The sequence below is a fragment of the Cupressus sempervirens genome, chromosome 3, assembly GCF_028749045.1.
Source record: "Cupressus sempervirens isolate cs-2001-9-10 chromosome 3, ASM2874904v1, whole genome shotgun sequence".
Taxonomy (NCBI): domain Eukaryota; kingdom Viridiplantae; phylum Streptophyta; class Pinopsida; order Cupressales; family Cupressaceae; genus Cupressus; species Cupressus sempervirens.
This window is the reverse complement of record NC_143120.1, coordinates 725,308,854-725,326,040: the sequence shown is the minus strand read 5'-3', so window position 1 is coordinate 725,326,040 and position 17,187 is coordinate 725,308,854. Positions and strand designations below refer to the sequence as shown.

The window sequence follows — 17,187 nt, the reverse complement described above, 5'->3', positions numbered from 1 at the left end:
AAAGAATTAACTTAGAATCTCAGTAAGTTTGGTAACATTTTTTTTTTTTATAACATGAAAGTAAATACCACATATAACTTGTACATAATAACGGAAGCAATAGCAATGTCCATCTAAAAGTAAACATAATATACATAATCGATTTCATTCTTTAAGAATCCCTTAACGTTGAGTTACATCTAAACTAACTAACATACATGAATCCATTTAGTACAACATCCACATGAATAATAATGATAGGTCCAATGTTCATACATTACATTTCCAAATGCTCAATCATCCACTGTACATGTCACAGGGTATGAAGGCTTAAAAGAATATACATATGTGAAATAAGGTACATCATCCTATTCCAATCCATGATACATCAAAATAGAGATAATCACATAATACATCATCATAGAAGACATATACATCCATCATAAAGATCAAACAAAATAACTAAGTGCACAGTTCCTCCCAAACGTAAATAACATCATTAGACCATCGTGGATCCTAGCCATCCCTCCGTGCGTAACATTCCAAAGCACCGAAGAGATCATCGGTATTAACATAGTAGGAATGTCACTCCTAAAACATCCTACTAACATGCAAAGTAAAGCATAGGATACCATCATCTAACATATGCAAATCATCAATATAGGAAACATACCAGCAAATACATCTATCATATGGTATATTATCTATCATAATGCTCCAAGAACATAATGAAGATAAATACCAACCAAGAATGCTCCAGCCACGGTGTCTCCGACGGATCTCAAATGATAAGAGTGGAAAATACACTACCACTCGACCGCGTGGTACCAAAGTGGTCCACTTCCACCGTGCTGAGGAGATAATCTCAAGTCCCAAACAAACTATCCATAACACATAGCAAAAATCTCTATAAGTCTAGGAATCCTAAAAGTACACTAACTCAAAAGTTCCAACACACACAAAATCGACATCTAATCCCCAGAGGCACAACAATGACATGTAAGAAACCTACTATGCAAGCGGGAAAGTGTCATCGCAATTATCATGTACAAGTTACCCTGGCAGTTAGCTAAACTCCACGGGTCCATACTGATCTCATGCGGCCATTAGTATCCTCTCATAATGACGAGGCATACTACGGAATGCAAGGTCGCAACCATGCGTTCTCACTACTTCCATCCTAGCCTATACAAGCACTCAAGGCATGGGCGAGAACATCAAAGCAATTATCTTTTTAGGTTCATTTAATCCTCATTTAGTGTGTAAATGTTATCACTTATTAACAAAACTTACAATGAGTTACTCTGGCAGCCACTTAGGGCCCCGGCCTCCATTGCAAGCCACTTCTCGACACTACAAGTAGATTACCTACCCTAAGCTCATGGAATCATAAATCACCACAGTCCTGTACAAACAACTGTAAAGAAAATCCAAAAGAGAATCCATAAAAAAAAATCATCAAATATCCATGATAAAAACATCAAATATCCATAATAAAAATCATCAAATCTCCAAGATAAGAATCATCAAATCTCCATGAGCATCTGAAAAGCATCCATAGAAAATCATGACCACAACAGTTCTCTATTGGCAACTGAAGGCATCGCTGCTAATCATAAGTATCCATTGGTTCTCAATAACCGAAATATATCTCAAAATAAATCACAATATCCATTGGTTCTCAACAAACAACCAAGAATATCTCAAAATCATCCTGATCAAAGGCTCCAAAATGGTTGAGTCAAACATGTCACATCATGACATCATCAAGAAATAAATCAACATTTCAATCCCATCATGGCGACTAGAAAATAATCCAAGGATAACTGATCGATGACTCAAAAATATGATTAGCTCAAGTGTCTCATACACATACCTCTCAGCTTCACACATGAAGACTGATGAACAATAACAATCAGTGAATACAAACATTTCATAAAGCATACGATCACATTACCATGGTTGAGCTTATAAAGATCGAGACCAAATAAAATCAACATGCCATCACATCTCATAACCCCTAAGCCTCTAGTAACAACCTAGGACTGGTCAACACTAGTCAACGCAAAACCCAAAACAAGAAGCATATAGAACACATGTTTTGATTTACTAAATTCACATAGTTGAATAATGTATAAGGGTTTCCAGTTTTCTGTTTGCAACTATACTTTCAAATGTCTTAAGTTTCATCATTTGACCTACAAGTCAACCCGTTTGTTCGCCGATAGCATTATCCTTTCATTATTAAGGATTACATTCTAAGAATAACTTAAGGATAAATATTCACTAAACTGATCATCATTGACCTTTAATTAAATTGTCCTCTACATTTAACCATGATCCATATTCTAATTGATTAACCTTTCAACTTTTCTAAGATCATTATTCGTTATATTATAAGAAAGCCAATTATCAATCTTCAAATAAGAATATTATAACTTTATTTATCTCAATCCATTAACATAGGTACACCATCCATGACCTATTACATCTTATTAGTTTTCAATTAGAAACTTAATTAAGTATTACTAAAGTTTGAGTCTTTTAATTTAATCGTCATCATCGTTGACAATCATATAATATCTAAAATCATAATTCAAGTCATAAGAATAAGACCTATCAACTTGATATCAATATTTCTACAATTTCATTAAAAGAATTATATCAATTAAATCTCTATTACATAACTTAATTATTAATTAAATCCTATTAACTCTAGTTAATTGATTTAATTAATAATTTCACAACCAAACCATCAACCCAATGAATATTAGTTGACTAATAACTAAAAGTCAGCCATACACAAATATTCATGTTCATAGTTCAATAATAATAACTTGCTAATATTCAATGACAAGCTATATTGGAAATCTTATTAATAGATCCCATTCATCATTTTTTATGAATACTAATGTTTCCTTAATTAATTCGTATTAATGATAGTCATCTCAAGATAAATCTCAATCACATAATTATATTGACAACTCAATGAATATTGATTAAAAATCAATCATACTTTAAAACAAAAACTAATATCTTTTTACAAAACTTTAATCATTAAATAATCTCCACTAGATTAACTCTAATTAAATTTGTTGATATCTATTTAAACTATTATCTATTAATAGTTTGCTAGTCCTTATAAACATTAATAAATAATAAACTCCTCAAACTATAAATACTCAATCTATAGAAACTTTCCATAAACTCATTAGTTAATATTTGGCTAACTCTTAACTCCATTAAGGTATTCAAACGTATTAAGCAATAACATAGTAATTCAGTCTTAATCCAATATCATTCAGAGTTTCTAAATTTAAATCAATATAATATAAATTATAATCGTACAATTATTTAATTAATATTAAAATCAACCATTAGACTCCATTTTCTAATTGTTTTAATAATATTTTGTCTATATAAACGTTGTTTGAAAAAAATCCCTATCACAAACCAATAAGACTCATTGTAGATTTTAACATGAATAATCTCCAAATTCTTAACATTATCATCTTCATTAAACAACTCTAAAATTGTTTAATATATATTAAATAGTATTCAATATACATTATAAAAAGTCCACTATATAAACTATACTAAAATATCTTTTCTTTTAATTTTCGCTCATTTAAAAATCCATTTACTTAGATTGACTAATAATTAATTACACTTCTTCTACTATTAACTAATTTTAATTAAATTAAATTTAATTAGATGAGATAATAAACCATATAAAACTAATGCATATTAATAAGATTCTAATAAGGGAAGATTGCAATAATATCTTTAATTCATTCCATGTTTTGATATATTATAAAAAACTCTTGGTTATGGGAAATGGAGAAATATCCCTCCTTGAATAAAATAGTCCCAGTACGACGGCCATATCTCCCTAATGAACCGTTGGATCGGGCTGAAATTTAAATATGTTGGAGAAGGCCAAGTTGCGCCGATTCTGACCGGAGCGATCGAATAAATTTGATCACGATAAAAAATTATGAATGACTGAATTCGGGTCTATCCAAGGGGCAGCGACAGGACAATTTGTGATGAATTAAGAATTTCCTGTTAAAATAATTGTTCTCTAAATTTAACCATAAAAGGGTTTGTTCATATGCATCTAAAAATATAATTGATAAAAAGATTACATCTTATCATTCGAATTTTCACCATAAAATTTATATTTTAATTCCAAATCTTGTCTTTCTAATTTAATATAAATTCGAACCCAAATCCGATTAAAATCTAATTTCTTTCTCATTTGGAACTAGAGTTTTTCTGTTGTTTTCTTCTCATCCAAATAAAATATTTAGATTTCAATTTCAAATACAGAGAGTATTCAGACACATAAAACAGATATGATGAAGACAAGAAGAGAAAGAGTGCAAAAGGAATATGAGAATATCACAAGTGCACCTGGACGCTGATGCTAATTTGCCATGCCTCAGAAGTCCATAGAAAATCCCTTCCTTCTCCATCATTCGCAATTTTTCCAAGAATCCAAGCCGATCGAATCCTCCAAGTGATTAGAAGTGCTAGAAGGAGCATAGAAGCAAGTAGAAAATATATGAGCATATAAATCTTCTCCCATGCATGTAAGCTTTGAAGCTTCTATTTTAGCTTGTAGCTCGTGGCTTCCATTAAGCTTGTAGCTTCCATTAAGCTTTTTATTTAAGCGTCTATAAATGCCTGAATATCAAGAGCTCTCAAGAAACCTTTGGAATGCTTCTTGAAACAGCTGGAAGGTGTCACCAACTAAGCATGGGTCTTTTCCAATTCTTTTTGATGAGTCATAGAATTGTAAACACCTTGTGCTTAATTGATGCACTAACCCCCGTGTTGTTGACACATGTTAATTCTCATGCAAGCTTATAACTCCAATTTACTTTATTCTTTCCAATTTAATTAATTAATTTATTAAGTCTCATGCACTAACTTTAATATCTCCACTTTTCAATCTTAATATATTTATATTTTAATCATATGAGATTTAGAATCTTTTAATAATTTAAAATATATTTTCCACTTTTAAATTTCATTTTCCAAAACTTTATTGCTAAAATATTTATTAGCTTTAATAATATTATTATTTAGTCATTTATTTAAAAATGAGCTCCAAATATATTATTATTAAAATAAATATTATCACATTCCAAATTTAATATTATAACTTTTATCTTCCAATTTAATTATTTTATTTTCAAATTTAATTATTTTATTTAATTAATTTTTCAATTAATTAAATAAAATAAATATTAAAATATCATATTAATTTTTTATTTAATTAAACCATTGATTAAATCTTTTAATTAGGCTTAATTAATAGAAAATACTCCAAAAACTCACAAAGGTAAAAATACGAAAAACCAATCATAGCCAAAATACATACAAATCAAACCAAGGGGTTTATATCACGAATTACATCATCTGACGCATTCAGAGGGTACTCAACTTAGATACTTGTCCTAATTTTTCAATTAGAACAAATGGCTTAAAGGGTTGGGATTTGGACTTGAGAATTTATCTCCCCTCTCTTATCATTGAGATAATGTGATAGGGTACGCTCATCTTGGCAATTCAAGGAAGTCGATATCCGGTACCTGCAACCTGCATAAAAACTATGCATGTACAAGCACAATATATACTAAACTAAACAGACAATGGCAGGAAGTGGTGCATCGTGTAGATTCCGACTAGCAGGTGACTATGACTCCCTTCCTTAACCACATCAGACACACCATACAAAAGCAAACACACAAAGCAAACGCGCACACCATACACATGCAAGTATGGGGTAAGTATCCATAAGAAAACACATATGATAATAAATCATCTTACTAATCATCATTAATAACTGCAAATACTGAAAATAATCATCATACATACATGAAATTTAGAGTCTAAGTAATCTCATCACATATCAACTGAATCCATAGCACAATATCTGATAATCTCATAATAATGTTACTAACCATCAACATGAAACTAGCTCTAAAAAAGTTCAGCAATGATAACAAAATGTGAATTAGGGGCAGGCACTACAGGTTGAACCAAAGTAGTTGACTGAACATACCGAGGAGATCATAATAGGGACATGCGTAAACTACAAGCATGGAACATTCTGGTCAAATCAAAAAGGGGCGAAGACTGAAGGTTTAAGGAGATTGTTAAAGTGACATGCATTCATTACAGGTATGAAACCCTTCAATCAAATCATGGAGCTTTTGAAGACACGTGAAATGTGAAGTTTCAAGAGGGACACAACTTTCATTGTGAAACCTTTCAGCCATATGCAATGGAATAATCAAATTCATAAGAGTTACAGATTTCAAACAACATGAACATTTTATCATATTAAAGAGTTGCAGGTATATGTAAAGTTCTATATTAGAGAGTTACATAAAGTTTCAATTTTCATATCAACAACATGGAAAGGTATTCTTTTTTGTTATAAGACATTGGTATTGCATTTAAAAGGGTAAATATTTTCCTATTTACTATAGAGAGAATCAGCAATAGTTCAAAAGGAAAATTATTTTTTAGATTTTTGTATTAAAGAAATTTCATATGCAATGGAATAATCAAGTTCATGAGGGAATAGGTTCAGCAATTGGGGTGATCATAAAACTTGTTTTTTGAAAGCTTATTTTGAAGTAAGACTGCTCAAAAGAGTAATTTACAGCCAGGGAGTGATATTTTGGAGGCATGATACTTAGAGAGTAAAATATACAAAGAAACTTAATGGATCATTCACAAAGATATAATCTAGCACAAGGCATAAATCTAAACATGTCTTAATAAAAATCAGAACAGTCATGTTGCGGTGCATTTTTTGGGCAACGAGAGAAGAATTTCAAAAAACGTTCTCTGCGTATTGTTCAGAAAAGGGTGATTTAAGATTCCACATGGGCAGAATTTGCATGGAAGGAAGAAACAAAGAGATAATAATTGTTTTATAAGAGCTATGTTTTAAGATGTATAATTATGGCTGAGCATTCATGTACATAATTATTTTATTTGAAAAGGTATAATCAACAGCATGAGACCAACATTAAATGTGAATCAGTGATGGCAAGGTTTTTATAGCTAAACATGATAGCATTGGTAAAAAATGGGCACTCATTCAACGAAAGGTATAAAAATATGTTTAAATAATGTATGTTCATATCTTAGTGTTCAATATCAGCATTGATATTATCTTGAATAAAGACATCAGCCACAGAATAAGGAGGAAGAACAAATCAAGCTACAATAGAAAGGTCTCCAAGGAATGAAACAACAACATGGTCTTTCAGCATCAAGATATATCCAACTGGTGGTGAAAAGAAAGTTCAAATAACAAATATATGATTCTCCAGCATGAGGATTAATTCAATAAGATTTGGACGCATGAGCTCTATAGGAACATAGGCTAAGTTGTATATGGATGCCTAGAAAGAAAAAACCAGTGTACCAAACTAATATTCAGTGAGAATATAATCTACTACAGCTGGGTGTTCAGGTTTACTATCACATCTTTAATGAGCTATTTAGTGGATGGAAAATGTGTATCAGACTTGTAGCAGCTTATATCAGCAATGGCATTATCTTTATTTGTGCCCAGCACAATATAACAGAAAAGATCCATAGCTGTTTATAAATGAAGCATAGATGGCATTCACCCCAGGTTTTTTGCAGAAAAAATGAAGAAAAACCAGATGTATTTTTATTCAATGTTGTAAAGATATACATCATGTGCAACTAATAGAATACCCATAGAAAGATTTTGGCACTAAATAAAGGAAATGTTGAGGAAAGCAGTAAAAATGGGTAAAAGAAAATAAGCTTTCAATAGTCTTTCATGCGGTCATTTAAAGTTTAGTAAATTTGAAAATGGACTGTTGATTCTAAAAGTCATCATGAAATATTCATACATAGTTCCAGCTGCAACGTCAAAATTACAACGGTTTTTTTTTTTGTTTGTTTGAGACAAAGTGCACAATATTTTATATAATAATCGGGCTATAATACAAATCACAGTATTATCATTAACAATTTTGCATAATCAAAGCCATTTTTTTATAGACAAAGCTAGTATTTTAGAAATGGAAATCTATTTTCGTGCAACCCTTCATCAAGATTTTCAGTGCCTGTAACATACAAAGTAGTTTTCCTGAATATAAATTATGAGTAAAGGAGCCTTTGCTATAATATATCATAAAAGGAAATGACATCAGAAGCAGCCAAGAAGAAGACAAGATATATGCACAAACGACCAACTACGAGCCATGGAAACCGTAATTTCTTACCTCACGGCTATAGCAACAGAGAAATGAGTCACGACATTACAAAACCCAACAGCTAGAGCACTCACAGAATGGACATAAAGAAGTTGGGGCATGAAAGAGAAACCAATGGCTCACAACTACAAGCTGGAAACGTAGCATCTATGAAATCTCATACAAACAAAACCCAGATCAGAAATAGCCATCAAAAGTGCATGGATTAACTAGAGCCACAAAATGGAGAAGAACAACTCACGACAGGAAGAGCAAGAAGAAGAAACTCACGAAATGGAGTGATCAGCGTTCATGGCACCAACAGAAAGGACAAGAAATTGTAGAGAAAAATCCTGATTTTCTCTATTGCAGCAGGAATTCTCACAAACCCTATTCCTTCTCCCCTTTTCATAAATCGACAATATGTAAATGAAGGAAATATCTTTCCTTTGTTTCAGATGCCTACAATTATGTTAGATTGTAGAGGATTTCGGGTCCGGCCATATAAGCTTAAAACTGAATAATAATCTATTTATTAATATAAGTTATATGACTTTATTATTAAGAGTTATATATTATGTTCATAAATAGGTTATTATCTAGTTTTAAATTTAGAAAATGAGATTATTATTATATTAATTGATGCTTGACAAAATCAATTAATTAAAAATATTTTTTTATTTAAACAAAATAATTGATTTATTATTATTTGTATTAGAAATATGTAATTAATATTAATAAATTGATGAAGAATAAATCAATTTGTTAATGTTAAGTGCAATAATAATAAAAAGGAGCTTGATTCATTGAGGGATATGTTCAGTTACTATTTTTAGACTCGCAGATTAGACTTATGACTTTGGAGTCAATTATGGAGCATTTTTTTGCCATTTATAGAGTCTTCATGGACTTGTCTACGACATAGTTTGGAGTGCATGTGGCATGTTTTGGAGCAGTTATAGCTAGCTTCAGTTGTAGTTATTTTGGGAGGCCTTTTTAGGCATGTTTTACATGTTTTGAGCAGATTGACTTGGTATTTTCGGCTTATTTTTCACATCTGACCTTGGGTTTTATGCATGTTTTTGAGGAGATAGAGGCTGTAATGTCCCCACCATTAGGGTTACATTAGAATACATGATAATTGTTAAAGATTGCCCTAATCATAATAAATCTAGCCAAGGTTTCTATATCCTTAAGAATAATTCATTTATCATATGCAATAAATGTTCTTCACCGGCATAGACCGGATTATAAATGACATTCATCTTAGAATGGCCTCCACTAAGACAACTTGGATCATACAAAGACATTCATGCGAGATGTCCTCCACCAAGTTGAACTTGGATCGTTCTCCACCAAGCATACCTTGGATCGTATTATGACATTCAAAATGAATGCCCTCCACCAAACATAGTTTGGATCGTATTATGGCATTCAAAATGAATGCCCTCCACCAAACATAGTTTGGATCAAGATGTTATTCTTATTCTTATTTAATAATTTTGATTATTGATTTCATTATATATATATATATATATCATTTGATGTCACATATATAATAGAACTTGTACCTATGTTCATTATCTTATTTTCTAAGAGTCACAACCTTTCATAATACAAATCCTTTGAAAAGTCACAACACTTCATAGTTATAATCCTTTCGAAAAGCCACAACCTTTTATAGCTAAAATCCTTTGGAAAAGTCCCAATACTTTATAATTAAAATATTTTTGAAGAGTCACAACTGTTCATAATTATGACCCTTTCAAAGGTCTGCATCCTTTCAATATCATTGATACCTTTTTAGAAAGTCACTTATTTTCTTCATATTACTTTCCTCTTCCATTTTTTCTTTTGAACTCCTCTCCTCCTCTTCTCTTCCTTTGTCTCTCCTCTCTCTAAAATAAACTCTCCTCCCTTTTATATCTTAATTTTAAGGAGTCATGTCTATTTGTTAAACATCTCTTGACTTTTCATTAGATTTAGTTAATTTATATTATTCTATGTTATATTATTTTTTTACTTATTTGTGTTTATTTTATTTATTATTAAATTCTATTTAGAAAGTTAACATACTTTCTACAATATTGTCTCTTGTATTTAATTTTATTTCTTTCTTTACTCGTTGAATTTTTTTTTTTTAAATTATATAAAATATCATACTAAATATTATTTTATTAATAATATAGATTAAATAATTTTTATTTCTTTGCTTTATAGTTTAGTATTAGTTTTAATATAACTTTATTATTTATTTAATAACAATTATTATCAAAATTCTATCTTAAAATAGGGATATGACAGAGGCAGATTTTTAGTTGGCTATCAGTTGGACAGGGGTTTGAGGGCAGATTTGATGGGTTATTTAATAGATTGGAGCAGTTTTGAAGCATTTTTTCCATGCATATTTCTAACGTCTGAGTTGGGGCTTTGAGCTCTATTTATTGTACATTCACCTCATTATGAGGTCTCTTATTTCTCGCTTAGATTTTTTGCACGTTGCAAATTTTTGAGTTGATTGTAGGAGCACTTTGCAGCAGAGATTTTTTCAGCATTGGTTATACTAATTCAATTGTTCTTTCTCATTGATTCTTGTGCAATATTGCGGGTTCTTTTCTTTTATGTTGTGTTCATCATTCATTCAAGCTATATTCTTTATTGCATGTTAGAATCTTGATACTTGTAATTGCCAGTCTTTGTTTGTGTCTTTATTCTTTTGCAGAGAATTGGTAAAGCTTAGGTTTTCCTTTTAAAACAAAAGATTTCAGGTCCTTGCATAGAAATAGTTTTGTAATTGCACGATTGTCTAGGTATTGTGAATTGTTGGTAAACAGATTGTTCTTTCCAATGCAACTCTTAAATGCCCAAACCTATGAGAAACAATTTGATACCAATAGTTGGATAATCTATCATGATGTTGATAGATTTCCTCTGAATTAAAAGGTATAACTCCCTTATCAATGATATTCAATGAATTTTGTTTTATTCCTAAACTAATTGGATACATTATTAACCTGAGAACGAAAGAGGAAAACCAAGCCAGCCCTAGACAAAACTAAGTCAGGCAGTGAATTCAGTTCAACACCTAGCCAACCCCAGGAAGTCACACTTACTATGACTCTCTGACATTGGTAATGCAATGTAAATGATAATTATGCAAACACAATGCAAAATGAAAATGAAGATTAAACATCCTAATCTTTACAACAGGAATGAATGACAATACTTTGATCTATCACCATTCACCATTTGACTGAGAATGCAAGAAAGTGCTCAAAACTGACCGTAACAATACTCCGATTGAAAGTAATCAGAAAAAGTGATGCTCAAATACTCTGATTCATAACAAAACCTTTCTTGTTTTAAACACAACACTCTGATTATATTTGCTTGCAATCTACAGCCAAATCTATTTCAAAAACCAAATATCAATCTCTAATGTACAAATGAAAATACAGAAATTAAATGCCCTCCCCTCTACTCCAGTAATGCCTACTTTTGCAGAAAAGAACCCTTTGCAAATGAAAATGTTTTACAATAAATACATTCTCCAGCAACCGTTTGGTTTCTTCCGATGACTTTTCAGTTCTGTAACCGACTCTTGTCTCTTTGACTTTTCATCTTTTTCATTTTGAAAACTGATATTCTTATTAACTTTAAAGTTAATAATGATATATCTTAACATATTTAGATTATATTTTAACAATTGACATCTAAATATGTTAAATCAAAATGTTTCCTTTGTTGGGTAGACAGAAAATAAATATTGCTGCTAGTAAAAATGGGTCATGTTTTGGGGGGCATATCTTTTTCTTCCACTGTTGGATCGAGCTCATTTTTGGATATGTTTTTCCAAACCTAATTCTCTGCATTCTAGCCAAAGCGATCAGAAAAATAATTACCGAGTCAAAAGATATGAGCTATTGAGTGCTGGTCTATATGATTGTTACAAAATCAGAATTGATAAAATAAAGTTTCCAGCCATTCTTCTTTCCCATGCTTTGTAACCTAGATATTTTCAATTTGCCAGCATGTTCTTCCATACTTACCATGTTGGTCCTCTGCTGAATTTTGGGAGTGATTCTCTAGAATGTTTGTGGCAGAAAATCTCGAATGGAGGTCAAAAAGCGTATCAAGTTCTCAGTTTTCCGCTTCTTTGTTGTAGGTGAAATTCACACATTCTAGTAACAGCTACACTTTGAAAATAAATAACAAGTAATACTTCTTCTTTGTTATCATGTCACTAGTTACATAACACTCAAGTTCATTCTTGGCAGAAATCTGATTTTTGTCATCTCCCTTTTGTGGAAAACTCCAACTTGACTACGAAAGGCGTAGCATAAAATGAATTTTCCACTTCATATTTAATGTCATGTTGATGTCCAAATCTTCAAGAGATAGATCATTATTAGATTATCATTCTTTGTTTAATCAATCAAGAGCTCTTTTCCATCTCTCTATTGTTGATTTGATACTTGGTGGAAATTGCATTTTTGAGTCCAAAAAGTGCCCCCAATCTTCAATTTTCCACCTCCATGTAGTGGGCACAATTTTGATGTAGATTGATACATAAATTACTTTTCTGAAGTGATCTTGATACTAGACCCCATATATCTTCATTTTGGATTGAGATTTGCCTTTTCTCTCCTCATGTGGAAAATTGAACTTTGACTGTGAAAGGCGTAACGGAAAATGAATTATGTGCTTCTTTAAAGCTTTTTCAGATTTTCACCATTTTGTTTCCACACCTGCTTATCTGGACTCAGAAACAATTCAATCTTTCATAGAAACTTTCTTAGAATCAAGGAATACATTAGCAGAAATTTATTATGGGTGGCGACTTAAAAGTTTTAAAAATTGTGGTACTTTTAGTGTGCCTACATGAATCATTCGTTTTGTGGGTAATTTGTGTTTATTTAATTAAAGTTGCATACAAATTATTGGTATATCACCTTATTTAGGTTTGGTATTCATTATTTTCATTCACTTCTTATCCCTTTTCGACATACAATTAAGTTTTTTAGTGATCATTATTTAGAAGCCAACCCAATTACCAGAGATTCATCTCTCATTTTAGGACAACCAACCACCCGAGAGAGTTTCCATGTTTCAATAGGTTAGCTAGGTATTTCATGTTGCTAAAGGCGCAATTCTGATTGACAACAGGTATTCCGTGGGGTTTTAAAATTTGTCTGCCAAACTTGTGCGATCTCTGGTGCTCTATTTGTTAAATTACGTGGTATGAAATGAGCCACCTTGGTTAATCTATCCACAACCACTAAGATGGTACTGTGTTTGTTCTGGGTCATGGTAATCCATGAATAAAATCCATGGTAATTATCTACCACTTCCACTCTGGAACCTCATTTTGGATGGAATAGCCCAACTGGATAACAGAGCTTTGCCTTGATCCTTTGGCACTCGAGGTATCCTACCACGTATTTTTTTATTTCTCTTTTCATCCCTTTCCAAAAGTACAAAGGTTTCATATCTACGAACATCTTGGTCACCCCAAGATGATTGGAATATCGAGCCGTATGGATTTCTCCTAAAATCATCCTTTGAATTTCTGGATTCTTAGGAATATACATCCTACCCTTGTATCTCAAGAGTCCATCATCTTCTAGTTGGTAACCTCCATATCTGGGGTCTTGGGGGTCTGTTCGAAGTGCTTGACTAACTTTGTTATAGACGTCATCACTAGGTAGATATTGTAGTACTTTCTCTCTGAGCCTAGTATTTATTGCCACTATTGCTAATATATGACTTCGCCAACTTAAAGTGTCTACTACCTTGTTTTCTTTGCCTTTAATATAGTTGATCTCGAAGTCATAGTCTGCTAGAAACTCTAGCCATCTTCTTTGACGATGCTTTAATATACCTTGTTTTCTTTGCCTTTAATACAGTTGATCTCAAAGTCTTAGTCTGCTAGAAACTCATGGCTGCTAATTCTAGATCGTGGAGGGTGAAATATTGCTCATAATTTTTCAATTTTCTACATTCACAGGCAATAACTTGATCTTCCTGAATTAGTATGCCACCTAACCCCTCCCCAAATGCATTTGTTATAAGTTATAACTGCAAATTGGCCTTGTGGATCATGTACCTTAAGTATTAGGGAGGTAGTTAATTTTGCCTTCAGGTATTCAAAGGCTGCATGACATTTTCAGTCCAAATAAACTCCTTTCCCTTCCTTTGGAGTGAGGTGATGGGATATGCTATTCTGGAGAAATCTTTGACAAATTTTCTGTAGAATCCAACTAAGCCCATGAAGCTCCTGACCTCTGGCACATTCTTAGGCATTGACCAATCTCTGATCATCTTGATCTTGATAGGATCTACGTCTATTCCTTGAGATGATATAATGTTCCCTAAATATTGAATTTACTTTCGATAAAAAGAACACTTGGATAATTTCCCATATAGTTTATGCTCTCATAGCCTCCACAAGACTATCTCTAAATGCTTTTGGTGTTCCTCATTTTGGGAGTAGATGAGAATATCATATTAAACAAACTAGCACAATTTTATAAAAAGAGTCCTAGAAAATGTTGTTCATAAGGTTCATGAAGGTTGCTAGGGCATTGGTCAGCCCAAAAGTACTATGAATTCGTAGTGGCCGTATCGAGTTCTGAAAGCAATTTTGTGAATGTCCTCATCTTTGATCCGAAGTTGATGATAGCTAGACCTTAAATCGATCTTGGAAAATATAGTTGGTCCTCTCATTTGATCGAATAAATCATCAATTCTAGGAAGTGGATGCCTGTTCTTAATGGTGACCTTGTTAAGCATCCTATAATCCATGCACAACCTCATAGTTCCATCCAGTGTTACGGGACTCGGAATCGCCTCTGACTTGGAAAGTCAAAATCCAACTTAGAAAATTGGAAAACCTATGAAATTCAAAGATTTTAAAGGATTTTAAGAATTTTTCATGCATCTTTAGTCAATTAACATCAAATATACAATAATTGAGATAAATAGAACCTACTTAATACACATATACAATTTTGCATAGATCACATAAGTATAAAAGTGAATTTCTAAAGGAAAAAAACTGAATAACACAATATAAAGTAATAAACATAGTGTCACTGTAGTGTCAAATGTCTACAATATTCATGGATTATGAAATCCATGGTATAAAAAGTTCAAAACATATATCAAAATAATAGCTAGAGTGTAGAAGACTAAGGCTCGTAGTAGCCTATGTCCTACAAGTATGCCTAAGATAAGTCATGGAAGACTGTAGAGCCATCCTCATCCTCACCGTCACCTACATAATCCTCATCATCAGACTCGGATCCATCACTCCTAGCCTTAGGGTCCTTGACTGCCATCGCTATTGCTTCAGCCTCCCGATGCATCTGATCAACTCACTCCACGTCTTCATCATTGGAGATAGGATCAACAATCTCTGTGTTCCACTCTACATGTGTATCAACATTCTCTAATACAATCAGTGATGTATCGATGCCCAAGATCTGTACATAGCGAAGGCGAAGGTTGTAGTGAAGAAAGACAAGATTATTCAATTTTTGCACTACTAGCCTATTGTGCTTCTTTGAGTGTATATACTCGAATAGACTCCAATTACGTTCGCATCTTGATGCACTAATGGCCGGCTCAAGATGCGTAATCCTATGTAAATTTGGCACCTTAGTGCCAAACATCTCCCACCATGCATTTGAAACAAGAAAATTTTAAATCAATTCAATAACTTTGACTTTATCAAATTAGAATGGTAACAAAATTAAAAATTAGGATGTAGAATCATAGATTTTAATTTTTTACTAGGCATCAATTCTGTCCTATTTTTCTTCCACAACTCCCATGCAAATAAGTCCCCTTGAGCTTTTTTAAACAACTCAATCTCATGGACTATAATTGTTTCTACTCTTGAATCAAGTGACATTCTCTCTACAACATCATTGAGGCCACTCCACACCTCATCATCAGCCTTGAAATGTGGGCTGAATTGGAATGTTGCATTAAAAAGGAGGCCGCTACATGTATAGTTCTGTAAAGTAGATTGTGCCAATGTCTATCAATGACATCCCATATAGGTCCATTCTTATCTCGATTCCCTGCAAAAAAAGAGCGAATGACCTCCTTCACCCTATCTATGACCTCATAAATGCAGCCCATGGAGGGCTTCTCTCCATCAACAATTCATAGAAGAACAAGCGGCTTTATGAACTGCATTCATTATGAAAGTTGAAAGAGAAACAATCGGCGTTAAGTTTTTTTTAAAAAATGAACAATAATTTATAACATAATTTCATAAACAAAAAAGGTAAAATGAGGACAAAATGGAAAATTACCTTCACAATCTCATTAATCGGTGTCCAAAAGGAAGCCTCATCAAAAATGCGATCAGCTGTATCAGTCCCTGTAGTGGTCTTTGCATATGATGATGCGATCCACTCCTCACTTACAAACATGCGTCTCGAACCTCCTTTTGAATCAAACAAGGATTGCAATGTGAGAAAATTGGTTGCAAATCTAGTGACCCCTGGGCGAGACGACTCCTTTTGTTCTGTGTATTTCCTCATGAGGTTGAGGACCCATGTATGATTATATATGAATTTGCATACACTCCTTTCTTGTTATATAATTGTTTTTATCCAAAGGAGTTTACCAAGATCCTTTAATATGAGGTCAATGCAGTGAGCAACACAAAGGGTCCAAAATAAGTGAGGGTGTCTTTCCATAAGACGCTTTCTTGCAACAACATGTTTGCTGCATTAATTTTAACTATTTGCACCACATTCTCTTCAGCCACGTCTTGATCACTTCATCCATTACCTCACAAAGATATTCATCATTCTTTGTTTTTCCTGAGGCATCAATTGATTTCAAAAAAACTGTGGCACTTGAAGAAAAAGAAACATATTAGTATAATGATCAATGATCAATCATAAATTCATAATTTATAAACTTAATCACT

The 17,187-nt window shown here is 32.4% G+C and overlaps 1 long non-coding RNA gene across 3 annotated transcripts in view; it reads right to left on the bottom strand.

Annotated features, from left to right (window-relative positions):
- The window catches only part of LOC149568827 (uncharacterized), a 186,128-nt gene extending 177,437 nt beyond the window's left edge, over window positions 1-8,691 (bottom strand). The window contains exons 1-3 of one of the 3 annotated variants that reach the window (XR_016362656.1): window positions 8,529-8,690; window positions 8,268-8,405; window positions 207-505 (exon numbers count right to left, since the gene is read on the bottom strand). This is a non-coding gene — a long non-coding RNA (uncharacterized LOC149568827). Of the gene's footprint in view, window positions 1-206; window positions 506-7,835; window positions 8,109-8,267; window positions 8,406-8,528 lie in introns of those variants that run through there. The other 2 variants (XR_016362655.1, XR_016362657.1) reach the window with 2 other exon arrangements.
- Window positions 8,692-17,187: the final 8,496 nt, after the last annotated feature.